This window comes from Cervus elaphus, chromosome 29, assembly GCF_910594005.1.
Source record: "Cervus elaphus chromosome 29, mCerEla1.1, whole genome shotgun sequence".
Taxonomy (NCBI): Eukaryota; Metazoa; Chordata; class Mammalia; order Artiodactyla; family Cervidae; genus Cervus; species Cervus elaphus.
Window position 1 is genome coordinate 24,690,661 of NC_057843.1, and position 14,512 is coordinate 24,705,172.

Here is a 14,512-nt window from a genome sequence, read left to right on the forward strand (position 1 = left end):
ACAACCCTTTATGCAAAATAGAAAAAGAGACACAGAAATACAGAACAGACTTTTGAACTCTGTGGGAGAAGGTGAGGGTGGGATGTTGCGAAAGAACAGCATGTATATTATCTATGGTGAAACAGGTCACCAGCCCAGGTGGGATGCATGAGACAAGTGCTCGGGCCTGGTGCACTGGGAAGACCCAGAGGAATTGGGTGGAGAGGGAGGTGGGAGGGGGGATCGGGATGGGGAATACGTGTAAATCTATTGCTGATTCATGTCAATGTATGACAAAACCCACTGAAAAAATAAATAAATTTTTTAAAAAAATGAAAAAAGTTAGTAGATTCCATCTTAACTGACTTGAATGCCATGTTAATTCTCAAATGGCTATTTACTGATGACTGCTACCTTCAAGAGTTATTAGCATGAATTCTGTGGTGGTCTAGTGGTTAGGACTCTGCGCTTCCACTGCCGTGGTCCCAGGTTCAATCTCCGACCAGGGAACCAAGATCCTGCAGGCTGCGCAGTGCTCTAGTAATACTTAGAGCATTTTGAGCGTGCCAAAAGAAAAATTATATTTGTGTTTACTTTAATCATAAAGGTTTTTGCTATTTTAATACTATTTCGATGTTCGATGCAGCCTGGATCCCTCTCCCTCTGGGGCTGTCTTAGTGGCAAAGGGGGAGCTGGCATTTGAGGTTCCTTGCCCACCCACGGCCACTCGCCAGGGCAGTCATCCTGTCCAGAACTCCTACCACCTCTGTCTGCCCTGGCCCGTTTGGGGGCAGTTCAGGGAGGCACACTCTTTGTGGGGGTAGAGGTAGGCAGACCCAAAACCTTTTTGCCTGAAGTGGAAACCATAAATTTGAGGGGCTGGTCAGAGAGAATGGGCTGGGCTTTGATGGTAAGCTGGGTCACTGCAACCCTGCCCAGGCGGGCCCAGGACCTCTCTGCTGAGGTGGGACCCTGTCATCTCTGCCAGCACTCTCTGTTTTCTGCCTGGAAGCTATTTGGGCCTCTCCGTGGGCAGAACCAAGGCTCCACACATGCCTCTCGGCCTTCTGTGAGTCTGTTTCTGTTTTGTAAATAAGTTCCTAGTATTTTCACTTATTCCCTGGGCAAGTTATTTCATGGCCCTGTTTCCCCATGCACGAAATAATCCATCTTGCAGAGTCCTATAAGATTAATTATCATTTGCAACAACTATTTATCAGTCATCTACCATAGGCCAGTCACTATGCTAAGTACTTAACTTTCCTTGTCTACTCCCTAACCTTATAGGGGAATTGTCATTGTGGTTACTCATGATATAATGTATGTAAAGCCTCTGTCATAGTAACTGACGTACACTTGGACAAGGGTTGGCATACTACAATCCTTGGGCCAAATCCAGCCTGATGCCTGTTTTTGTGAATTAAGTTTTGTTGGAACAGGCATGCCCATTTGTTTACTGCTGTCTGTGGCTGCTTTTGCACTATAATGGCAGAAATTAAGAGTTGTGATAGAGGCCATATGGCCCACAAAGACAAAAATATTTGCTATCTGATCCTTTACAGAAAAGTTCACCAACTCCTGTGCCAGAAGACCAACTAAAGTTAGTTTGATGTACTTTTTTTTTTCTTTTGATCTTGCTGTGCAGTGTATGGGATCTTAGTTCCCCTGGGATCAAACCCATGCCCCCTGCGTTTGAAGCACAGAGTCTTAACCACTAGACCACCAGGGAAATCTCTGATGCACTTTTTATCTAAACAGGAGGCCAGAAAAATAAAGCAGTCAAGCAGGGCTAGAGAGTGGGTCATGAATTTCAAAGATGCAAAGATTTTTTTTTTTTGATACAAAGGTTTTTACCAAAAAAAAAAAAGAAGAAGAAGAAGAAGGAAGACTAGCAGAAATGAATGTGAACAGAGACCCTAATTTGTGACTTCCAGATACATTGCCTACTGCAGAGTGAGGAGCCTCCAATACAGAAAGTAGCAAGCAACATGCTCTGGGAAGAATTAGACTCCTCATCAGAAAGCCAGAAAGAAAGTCCTCAGTGAATAGATTAAGGATGCAGAGCAGAAATCTGTTTACCATGGAAAATCTCAGGAGGCAGAGTGGAAAGATTTATAAGGGAAGAGCAAGAGCAGTGGTGGCCCTAGAATGTTTATAACAGAAGGAACCTAGGAGTATCCCTGGTTGAGAAAACTGTCCCTTACCCATACTGATGAATGGGCGTAACTGAAGGAGCTTCTAGGAGATCTGAAGCTGCTCCCTAATGCCCATAGGCGCTCTCCGCCATTGGGAGGTTGGGAGTGGGAACAGGAAGCAAGAATATGGGCAGCACAAAAAGCCGTGACAAAAAGGACTTAGATTTTGAACAGTGATTGAAGATGATGGCAGGAATGATAAGCACGGTGGAATCATCTGGCTTCACAATTTCAAAAGGATTCTTACCGTGCGCTTGCTCTAGCTCAGGTGCTAGGAGAGTCAGTGGCCTGATGAAGATGGTGGTCTGAGCTATAAACTTTGTAGGCCAGGAGTGAGCAGGCCTTACAGCATCAATCCACTAACTATGGGTAGCCAGCGATGTTTATCAATCAAGTTGCTTTCATTCTTTAACCTATTGGAATTACAGCAGTCAGAAGGCCGGATTATAGAAAGGTAGTTTGAAATATTTCTGTGGTTAAAAAGAAAGTGAAACCATACTGTCAGAAGTTCTTAATCTTGTTTTTTGATATGCTCTTGCTTTTTCTTTAGATAACATCATCTTTCAAAATATTTTTTCTCATTTCGGGAAAGTGATGTAAAAGGATTGAGATTTCTGGAAAGTATAAAAAAATTAACAAAGAAGGAACCACCTGCAGTTTTGTTTCAGGGGAGTTCTGACTCATTAATATATACTCTCATCTCTACTAAGTTTTTTATCATTCAGTGTTTATAAGCCTTTCCATCTCCAGAATTTTTAAGCAGAGTTCAAACTAGTTTAACATTGATAGAGTCGATATCTTAGGGTAACTCTTCTGAAATTCCATCCTATTTGGGGACAAAACTAAGAAGCATTTTTAACTTTACCTACTTAGATTAAGTTCAGTTAATTCTTATTTTCTGTTTCACTTTGATCCTGATTTTCTTCAGTTCTTTAATTTTTTAAGCATATGAAAGTTATTTTAGAACTGGACTTACAGACTGGTTTTCTCAGAAGGCACCTAAAAAATCACAGCACTATTAGTAATGATGTTCTGGTGTGCTGAAAATAAGGTTTTTGAGCTGAAATGTTAGAAAAAGATTTTACTTTTAGAGAAAGACCCACAATTGTGTATGTAAGTCAGCCAGAAAACCCATCTAACTTAACATTCATAGTAAGTAAAAGAAAGGCAACGGGCCTGTAATTGTTCACTCATTCAGTATTGATTGAATATCTATCTATATGCCTCCACTGTACTGGGCACTGAGGATACAGCAAGACAAAACTCACAAAAATTCCTGCCTATGAGGAGCTTATATTCAAGTGGGGGAAGACAGACAATAAACAAGGTAAATAGGAAAATACATAATATGATAGAAGTTGTAAATGTAAGAAGAAAAATTGTGCTGGAAATGGAAAAGGGGGCTGTTGGGGACTGGATGTTTACAGTTCTTAACAAGGGCTCAGTCAGCTTTGAACACCCTAATTATTCTTTAAAATGCTTTGGGGCTTACAGGACACTTAGCTGGAAGTTTGAAGAAGGTTCCAAGAGACAGGAATTGGGACTGGTGGTAGCTTGCCCAATTATCTGATTACTTAAGACCTTATGCATAGTGAGAACATTATTTCATCCCTTGCCTTCCCTGTCTTCTTAACCTCCACTACCACGTATCCCATGCCAGTTACTTTTAATTTACCCAATTAAAGTGAAAAGAGAAAAAAAAAAAAAAAGTGAAAAGAGGGGGGAAAGTGTTAGAACTATCTTTGCTTACGTTTTGAGCCTGATGAATTTTTTTTTAAATATAAATTCTGGTGAGATCCAGAAATGGAAGCCATATAAAAGCAAAATTCCCATAACTTTTGCTTTTGCAGTTGAACTGATCATTGAATCCACCCTAGAATTTCTTTCCATTTGAGGTATAGCACTGTGTCTGGAAAGAAATGAGTCAGGAGTTTTGGGTTCTGGGTACTAGTTATGCCACTACCTACCTAGGCAGCTGGAATTAGGTCCTCAGCTGAGAATCTCTAAAGTGCTGTGATTCTTATTCTTTTCAATCAATGCAAGTCATTAATTGCATAAACCTAGATGAAATATAGCTTCCCTTTTTTTTCAGGAAGTAAATATTCGTGGCTAAGACTACTAAACTGGGTTTTGTGTATGATAAACAGAATATGGATATTATGACTGATTTACATGGCTCTTTGGTCTCCAAGAATGTTTTTCAGTAGGAGCATGTGTCAGACTCTTTGCATATATTTATAATTTACATCAAAGTGGATTTTTAAATGTAGAAAAGATTAATTTGCATAGGTTAATATCAATTTTGATTAAAATTGGAATATCTTTAGAAAACTAGTATATTTATTTAAGATCAATTTAGGGCAACTTTTTTTTGTGATGGCATTACACATGAATAAAATCTTGGTAAATAATGATAATTAATTATAATAGCTGCCAGGTGGTTTGATAAATGCCTTATATATATTAACTCAGTTAAGACTTATAAGTACCCCATGAAGTAGGTACTGTTATTTCTTTCATTTTATAGACGGGGAATCTGGAATTCAGGCTTCCCTGGTGGCTCAGTCAGTAAAGAATCTACCTGCAATGCAGGAGAAAGAAAGTGAAAAGTAAAAGTCATGTCCAACTCTTTGCAACCCCACAAACTGTATAGTCCATGGAATTCTCCATGCCAGAATACTACAGTGGGTAGCCTTTTGCTTCTCAAGGGGATCATCCCAATCCAGGGATTGAACCCAGGTCTCCCACATTGCAGGCAGATTCTTTACCAACTGAGCTACAAGGGTAGCCCTGCAGTGCAGGAGACCCGATTCCTAGGTCAGGGATGATTCCCTTGGAGAAGCAAATGGCAACCCACTCCAGTATTCTTGCCTGGGAAATCCCATCGACAGAGGAGCCTGACGGTCAAAAGTCCATGGGGTCGCAAGAGTTGGACATGACTTATGGACTAAACCATCACCAATCTGGAATTCAGAGAGATTAAATAACTTGAGCCTAAGTTGTTTTTTTTTTTTTACTTTTAATGCAGTCTTTATTCATTTTATTTTGGTTGCACTGGGTCTTTGTTGCTGCTCATGGACTTTCTCTAGTTGTGGCGAGTGGGAGTTAGTCTAGTTGCTATGCTTGGGCTTCGCATTGCTGTGGCTTCTCTTACTGCAGACCACAGGCCCTAAGCACATGGACTTCAGAAGTTGGGGCATGCGGGCTCGGTAGTTCTGGCTCGCAGGTTCTAGAGCATGGCCCTTGAGCCTAAATTTGATTTCAGGTCTATCTGACTCTGCCTGGCACATTATCATTACTGCTTTCTTAGGAAAGAACATTCTCATTTGAGGTGGCTAAACACTTAGAGAAGAAACTGACAAGAGATTTAGGGATAGTTTGGTATGTTTTATGTGAAAGCAAGGATCGTGAGCAGATTATCTCCGCTGACTCCCATCTATCCCAAAGTTTGTACACCTAGAGCTGCCACGCCTTGCTTAAATTAAAAATATTATTAGTTGTAATTTATGTAATAAGTGAATATTCATTAATCCTGAACAATTGTATTTTTGTTCACGAGAGTTCTCAATATGTCCTTCTTATCTCAGAAGTTCATTTGTTATAAGCCTATTTGAATAGTATATGCAAACTGTTGTCAAAAAAACCTAAAATTCAACTTCATTGTAACATAGTTTTTGCCTTCATGATATTGTCCAAGAGTATTATGCCTAAAGTACTTTTGATAACACTATTCTAATTTATTTCATTTGGATTTATGTTTCACTTAGTATTTTAGTATATAAAGATACTTATCTTTTCTCTTGCAGGTAATTATTAAATAGCAGTTTATTAATTCCAGATTACTGAACACAGACAAAAATTCTAAAATTGCATGAAATATTCTACAGTTAAAATTTTTCACTGTTATTTTCAGTTAGTGTAGAAGTGCTTTTTTTTTCTTACCCCCAATTAAATTTCAAATGATATGCTGAATAGATTTCATTTGATAGTCATTCATGGCTCAGAACTGTAGTATGTTGGCCAGTATTAATTGATGTTCCCTCAACTTGGGCCTTTAAATAAAAATATGTTTTTAAACATTGACTACAGTATACAAGGGCTTCCCTGGTGGATTAGATGGTAAAGAATCTACCTGCAATGCAGGAGACCCGGGTTCAATCCCTGGCTCAGAAGATCCCCTGGAGAAGGAAATGGCAACCCACTCTAGTATTCTTGCCTGGGAAATCCCATGGACAGAAAAGCCTGGTGGACTATAGTCTCCAGAGTCACAAAGAGTTGGACAGGACTGAGACTAACACACACAGTATACAAAGGGAAACTGTCAATAAATATATCTGCTTTCTTGATGTCAGTAGATCACATTACTAAAATTTAGCCATAAAAACAAAAGTGTTACAAAAATACCACAGTGATATAAAGCAGCTCTATCATAAAACTGAGCTGTATTCTTTTCTACAGAGTTCCAAATCAAGTAGGCCATGAAGAGATGATTTCTGCAGAGAAAAGAATTCTCACAAAAAGTACTGCATGAAAGAAGAGTTGCGTCTTAAGTGTCCAAGATATGAGAATTCTATAGGGAAATAACTAAGGATGGGAATAAAGGGCCAGGGAGTAATTCCTGCTCAATTGATCATCATAGAGTATTAACCCTGGACACCATTTTTGGCCCATGGCTGGCAAATTGCCAGAATTGGCACAGTGGCCTGAAGGGAAGGGTTTGGGTGGAAACACGCCCTAGTGTGTGCTGGAAGCCATCCTGTGATATAGGAGAAGCTGACCTCTGAAGACAAAGCCAACTTACACGGGGAAAAGCAGAGAAATTCACAGGCAAATAGAGCCAGCATGTGACTGAGCTGAGCCTACAGCCCTGTCTACCTCTGGACTTCCATTTATGTGAGTCAGTAAAATTCCTTCTTTTTAAAGCCTTTTAAGATAAGTTTCTGATACTTGCAGCTAAGGCATCTTAAAGAAATTCTTGACATGTTAGGAATTTTTACCGCTTTTCATTAAATATGTTGTAAATAGTTTCACTTTATTTTTTATTTTTTTTTTAATTTTTATTAGTTGGAGGCTAATTACTTTACAGTATTGTAGTGGTTTTTGTCATACATTGACATGAATCAGCCATGGATTTACATGTATTCCCCATCCCTATCCCCCCTCCCACCTCCCTCTCTAGCCGATCCTTCTGGGTTTTCCCAGTGCACCAGGCCCGAGCACTTGTCTCATGCATCCAACCTGGGCTGGTGATCTGTTTCACCCTAGATATTATACATGTTTCGATGCTGATCTCTCGAAAAATCCCACCCTCGCTTTCTCCCACTTTAGACCATAGATTATTTTTGTTTACCTGTAAGACATTAAAATCTGTTTAAAGTTATGAAGACTAAAACAAGCGTGATATCAGTGTTCAACTAGGAAGAGGAATCAGTGAAACAGAATATTTAACTCAAGATTTTGTTAAGGATACAAAATAATTTACATTAAGATAAAGTTGAAAACTGATGAATTTTTGTTAGTATTGCTTTGTAACTCATACCACAGCAAAATAAATTGTAACTGATTAAAGGTGTAAATGTCAAAAAGTAAAGCCATAAAAATGGTAAAATGAAAAATAATTTTATAATCATGGCGCAAGAAAGATCATTTTAGGCCTGATGCCAAAGGTAAAAAACATACAGGAAAAGATGTTTACACAAAACTTAAAAATGTGTTTCATTTTTCTTTAGCATTTTTCAATTGTGAAAGTAGTTCATTGTGAATTCAGTGTAAAATGTAAAAAACATCAAACAGTACAGAGTTGTATAAAATAATTAGTATCTCCTTTTCTTCAATCCCTCACTTCATGGGTAACTACCTTTAATAATGTGTATTATATATTTCCAGACTTTCATCAATATATATATGCACATATAGTGTGAGTATCTAAATATGTAAGTTTTTCAAAACAAGAATCATTCTTAGTTATATTTTGCATCCAGTCTTTCTCTGTGAGCACTGTATCTGGGCATCTTTCCTCATCAGCACATCTAGAGCTACTTTACTATTTTTAACATCTGCCTTGTATATTCCATTATATGAATGAATGATAATGTATTTAGTCAGTTACTTACTAATGTATATTTTGGATTTTTCTAACCTGGGAAACTTTCTTATAGAGAAAGTTCTGATAAGTATATGAAAGTAAACTATTTTAATATAACCAGCTTTTTCAAATCAATAGTAAAAAACATAAGCATCAAATTTACATAGGAAATAACATAAAATATATTTATATAGAGAAAAATGGACAAAAGCAATGCAAGACAATTCAGATAGAATACAAAAGACAAATCAATATATACAAATAGATGGCAAATAAATATATGTGTTTCCTAGTAAAAGGGGAAAACACAGATTAAAAGAGTGAGCTATTGCCTTTCATCCAGCATATCAGCAAAGAATAGGGGGTAAAAAGAATTTAAAAATGGGGAAGTGGTGGTTTCAGGGGAAAAGGCTTCTCTTTTATAAACTAAAAGAGAAGTATCCGTTCGTAGTATTTTTAGCAGCATGATTTGCCAGTGTTTATTAAATAGCTTCAAACCATGTATAACTTTTATCCAGTGAGTCTATTTGCAGAAACTTTAATGAAAAAAATAAGGCTACAGCTTACTTTTACTTGAGGTAATTATGAGATTGTTTAAATCCAATAACTTAAAAATACGTTAAAATAATAAATATTCAACTACTGAATTGAACAACATCAATGAGATGGGCTCCTATGCAGCACACTAAAAATGATGTTGAAGATCCTTTTGTAGTTCAAGAGCATGATGATTGGGTGTTCACGCTGCTGCGTGACATGTGCCTCCCTCACAAACCTTGTTACGACATCAGCACATTACCTGTCTGACGTAAAAAAAAAAAAAAAAAAATGATGTTGAAAATATATTTTTATATGGAAAAGTGCAGGCCAAAAAAATAGAATGCACAGAGGATTGCTTTTTAAATTAGTGTGAATATACATATGCATACACATATATATAGAAAAACACTGCCACTGAGGTCATGGAGAATTTATTTTCTTCAGCTTTGCTTAACTGTATTTTCAATGAGCAGGTATTACAGTCATCTGACAAAAGCTATAAAATGTTTAAATGAAGCACATGTTAAAAATAAAACGGTCTATCAGAATTAGACTGTGAAGGAAACAGAAGCAAACAGAGAACATCTGGATTGCTATTGGTAAGGGAGGTGTGCTCTCTTTTTAAGAGGACAGTGAATGACCCTCTGCCGTATAAGGTTGTATTTTTGAGACTATTCTCTCTTTATTCTCTTTGAGACTATCCTCTCTTTTATTCTTAATTCTCAAACCAAATGAAAAGAGAACAAAGCAGTAGGAAGAAACTGATAAGGACCTTTAACTGATTTGGAGGGTAGGGAGTACTAAGAAAACTAAACCTCAATTAACTCTTGCAGTAATTTTGTGTAGCAAGAAAATAGTATGGACTTCATTAAGCTGAAGAAAAACCCACTGAACTCTTGTCACCAGAGGAATTTTGAGACTAATTTGGCCTGAAGTGTGGGAACCATCTTGTCGGGAGGAGACCTTTTATAAGACTTATACTCAGGATCAGTTAGAAAGAAGCCTTTCCACTTGGTCTGGGCATAAAACCAAAATGTGATATATTTTGAAATGTGGTAAAAGTATTACATTTAGCTTATGTGTATGCTTTCAGTAAAATCTTGCCTGATAGGGATATTATTTAGACTAAGCTTAGTGTTTAACAAGAGCCCTCTATGTATTAAATACTTTCATATTAGAGAGAAGAGGGATGTAAAAAATGTGTTGATCTACCTCTTGGTTAACCATCCCTGGTCCCGAAGTCCAGTTTTTGGACTATGTTCATGTAATCAACATAACATGAAACATCAGTTTATAGCCATGAAGCAAAGGAACAACCTATGACCAGAATGTTGAATTTGAAACCTAAAGCTATAGTGGGAATATCAAACCCAGCAAAACTATTAAGCACATACATGATTAGTGGGCAAGTGGCTTTTGCAAGGTTGAGCTGTTATGTTTAGATTTTCGGCAGTGGCTTATAGCATACAAATGGTAATTCTCTGATAAATCTAGAAGTGAAGACCTCTTTCAAGTGAATCATACAGTCTTTTCTATCTATAGACATCACAACTGAAAATTAATTCTTGAGACTTCCTCCTCAATATAATAATGTAAACAAATGTAAACCCTACTTATTTATTTGCTTAACATTGTTTACTGGATACCTATACTGGTTGATTTAATCCGTAACATCCATAACATAGCCAGCTATCAAGGTTGACTATCAAATATGAACCTTTGACTTCATAAGAGATGAAGTGACTATTCTTGCCTGGAAAAATCCATGGACAGAGGAGTCTGGCGGGCTGAAGTCCATGGGATTACATGACTGAGCATGTCTGCACGAGGGTGGAGGGAGATGGGTTGGTAGCAATAAACTGGTAGAACTAAAAAAAAAAAAGAGATGAAGTGACCTCATCTCCCTCTAAGCTTGCCAGATCCACTCATGTGGGCAATTGTTTACATTTTTAACTCTCTTTAGCAAAATACACAAACCTTACTATTTGATACCAGTCTTCCTGTGATTTCTTTGTAGTCTGAATTTTACTGTTGGTGTCTTTAGCCTTGGCACTGTGATTTATGACCTTAGCCTCAGATTCTGATTTTAGTTTCTTTTGTCTCCTCATATTTTGGATCCTACCTTTGTCATATTTTTTCACTTTTGTTTCTTCCTGAGCTGTAATTCAAATTCCTGAATTCAGCACCCCCCACAAGTTCCACCCACACATCTCTTAAACTGAGACTGAAACCGCAGGGGAAATGTTAACTCAGCTTGAAAGGCATCTTTTCTTAGTCTCTAGATGTGATATCCTCTTAGGTGGAGGGTCCTCACCAAAATTTGTTAATTCAAGAAGCACTGTGCAAGAATTATCTGTTTGTACAGGCTTTTCCCCCAAGGGGACAAGAACAACCTGTTGTACTAGTTGCCATCATTCTGTTAGAAAAGACATTTATGATACACACTCGAAGCCTGTCTGTCTTACATTCAATACTCATCTGCTCATTTACTCTCCCAATAGACACATTTGCCTACACAGCTTGTCTGGTACGTGGTTTATTAGAAGGAGCTAAGGTTACCTTGTACCTTAGTTCTATTCTGGTATCATTTCACTGTCTTCTGCCCATCAGTCCAGATAAATGTGTATCTGTGAATGTGTACATGGCATCAGGTACATTACTTGGCATGAATTTGGCTGAACACTCTTAGCTTATTGTGAGTATATGAATTTGATGCCAGTTTGTTTGAATTATAATATTAAATTATTAATACCCATATCATGGGCCAGGCTTCTCTGGTGGCTCAGAAAGTAAAGAATCTGCCTTCATTTAGGACACCTAGGTTCAATCCCTAGGTTGGAAAAATCCCCTGGAGAAGGTAATGGCAAGCTACTCCAGTACTCTTGCCTGGAGAATCCCATGGACTCCTCCCAGAGGAGCCTGGCAGGCTACAGTCCACGGGGTTGCAAACAGTCAGACACGACTGAGCAACTTTTCACTTCTTTAATATCATGGGCCTAGAGCTATTTGGATTACTTAATAACTGAATATCTGAGAGTGTCACTATAATGCTATCATTTTAGAAATGCAAATGTTTTCTTTGGTACAATTTGAGGAAACTTGAAAACCTTAAGTTTCCCACCAGACTGCCACGAAGCGTGAAATTCCACTTAAGGACTCATTTCTTTAAATCGTTGAAAGGAATTCAAGATGCCTAATAAAATATGTGTGTATGTGTGTGTGTGTGCAAGCCTGTGTATTTTTAAAATGTTAACAATTACCTGGAGACAGTCGGATTATTGTTAGCTATTTTTATTTCCTTATATGTTTCCCTATTTCCCAAAATTTCTATATTGAATACATATACTTTTATTATCAGAAAAAAATGCTATAAAAATGTTTATGCAAAAAAAAATTAAAAAAAAATGTTTATGCACCCAAGGATGGTAAAATTTTAAAACTATTTTCATCAGGTAGCACCTAGTTGAATATGTATTTCTCAAACCTTCTACATTAATATTAGGTAGCTAGAAGCCAAACTCCTTCAGAAATTAGTATATGATCCCAAAGGAAGTAAATCTTGATAATGTTCTTGTTTTTAAGCAGAACAGAAATTCTTATAACATGTATTTTTTTGTATGTATGAAATGTCACACTAAAATACTTTTTAAAGTTTAAAAAATTCTGAAAGGGTCAAATATAAACTCCTTATTTTCCTAGTATTGCCCAAGACTGCCATGACAGGATTCATGCAGAAGGAATTCTTTATAGATTATGCTGCTATATAAGTTGCATTCTAAAAGAAACTTTAGAATGTGTAAGACAGCCTCATCTTAGGCTAAACTTCACCCCATTTTATGGTAAAGTTTAAATTCGACTCAGAGTTGTGAGGATAAGCATCATACCATACTAACTCACATCAGATTAATGCTCCTTTTCAATGTCAGGTAAATTCATCTTTGATTTCATGAGAATCCAAGGATTAAAGAAGGGGTAGTTTCCTCCAAGGGTAGCTAATTGTCTATTTCATTTTCAGGTATATTCGTGGAAATTTTGTCTTCCAGTCATGTACTCATCCATTCGTTTATTCCTGTATTTCTGAGCAATGTGCTAGACATATGCTACTAGGGATATTGTGGTGAACAAACCAGACATGGGCCCTGCCCTCATGGAGCTTAAGTATGGTGTTGCTGACATGCCACCCTTAGAAATTATATTGTAGGTTTTTGGTGGGATTTTTTGAAGTATAATTCACATTTCATAAAATTTATCTTTAAAGTACTAATTGTGTCTTCTTTCACTTATTCAACTATTTATTTAGTGCTAGTTACAGTAAGGGCTTCCCTGGTAGCTCAGATGCTAAAGCGTCTGCCTGAGATGTGGGAGACCTGGGTTCGATCCCTGGGTTGAGAAGATCCCCTGGAAAAGGAAATGGCAACCCACTCCAGTACTCTTGCCTGGCAAATTCCATGGACGGAGGAGCCTGGTAGGCTACAGCCCTTGGGGTCGCAAAGAGTCGGACATGACTGAGCGATTTCCCTTCCCTTTACAGTAAGGCAGTGTATTAGATAAGTGAAATAGATATAGACCCAGCCCTTAAGAGTCTTACAAGTAAGATTTACCGGATAGTAAGAATTGAAGGATTAAAGGCAGGAGGAGAAGGGAATGACAGAGGATGAGATGGTTGGATGGCATCACCAATCGATGGACATGAGTTTGAGCAAGCTCGAGGAGTTGGAGATGGACAGGGAAGCCTGGTGTGCTGCAGTCTATGGGGTTGCAAAGAGTCAGACATGACTGGGTGATTGAACTGAACTGAAGAATGCTAGAATTCCACTTCTTCATTTACACTGAATAATCTTTTTTCTCCCAGTTTTATTGAGATACTGACATATATCACTGCATATGTTTAAGGTGTATAGCAGATAACCACAGTGAATTTAGTTAGTATCTACTATCTCATATAGATACAAAAAAGAAGAAAGCAAAGAAAAAGAGAACTTTTTTCCTTGATGAGAACTCTTAGCATTGGTTAATCATATATCATCTTTACCTATCACATGCCAGGATTAATTCAGATTAACCTATGCTTAGCAATGGTACCCCCGGACATGACTGAGTGACTTCACTTTCACTTTTCACTTTCATGCATTGGAGAAGGAAATGGCAACCCACTCCAGTGTTCTTGCCTGGAGAATCCCAGGGACGGGGGAGCCTGGTGGGCTGCCGTCTATGGGGTCACACAGAGGCAGACACGACTGAAGTGACTTAGCAGCATGCTTAACTGAGGAACTTCCCCAGTGGTCCAGTGGCTAAAACCGTGCTCTGAATGCAGGGGGCCTGAGTTCGATACCTGGTTAGGAGCCTAGATCCCCTACGCTGCAACTAAGAGTTTGCATAGTGTGTACTTATCCTGTCCCATACTGGTTCTGACTAGCAGCCGGTTCCTTGTCTCGTAGAAGCCCCATTGTTCTGCTTTTCCGTGAGATGCTGCACCTGGAAGGGAGTTCTGTACTGCCTTCCTCCTTGGGAGAGGCAGATCCTTTGTTTGTAGTTATGGCCCACTAACTACTTTTATCTAAAAGATAAGAAAGATCAGTGGAAACCAGCTGCCCTTTATTCAGACTTTTTCACTGGCTTTGATATAAGCCCTGCTATTTTCATCCAGAGTTTGCTATTTATTTTACAGGTTTGGGAAAAGTCTGTTTAACTCAAGTCCTGTTTTGATCTCATT

The 14,512-nt window shown here is 38.1% G+C and overlaps 1 non-coding gene across 1 annotated transcript; it reads left to right on the forward strand.

The window, feature by feature from the left end:
• The first annotated feature begins 8,962 nt into the window (after positions 1 to 8,962).
• On the forward strand, positions 8,963 to 9,068 carry LOC122686372. Its single transcript, XR_006338740.1, has one exon. It is a non-coding gene; the product is annotated as a small nucleolar RNA U13 (small nucleolar RNA).
• The last annotated feature ends 5,444 nt before the right edge of the window (positions 9,069 to 14,512 follow it).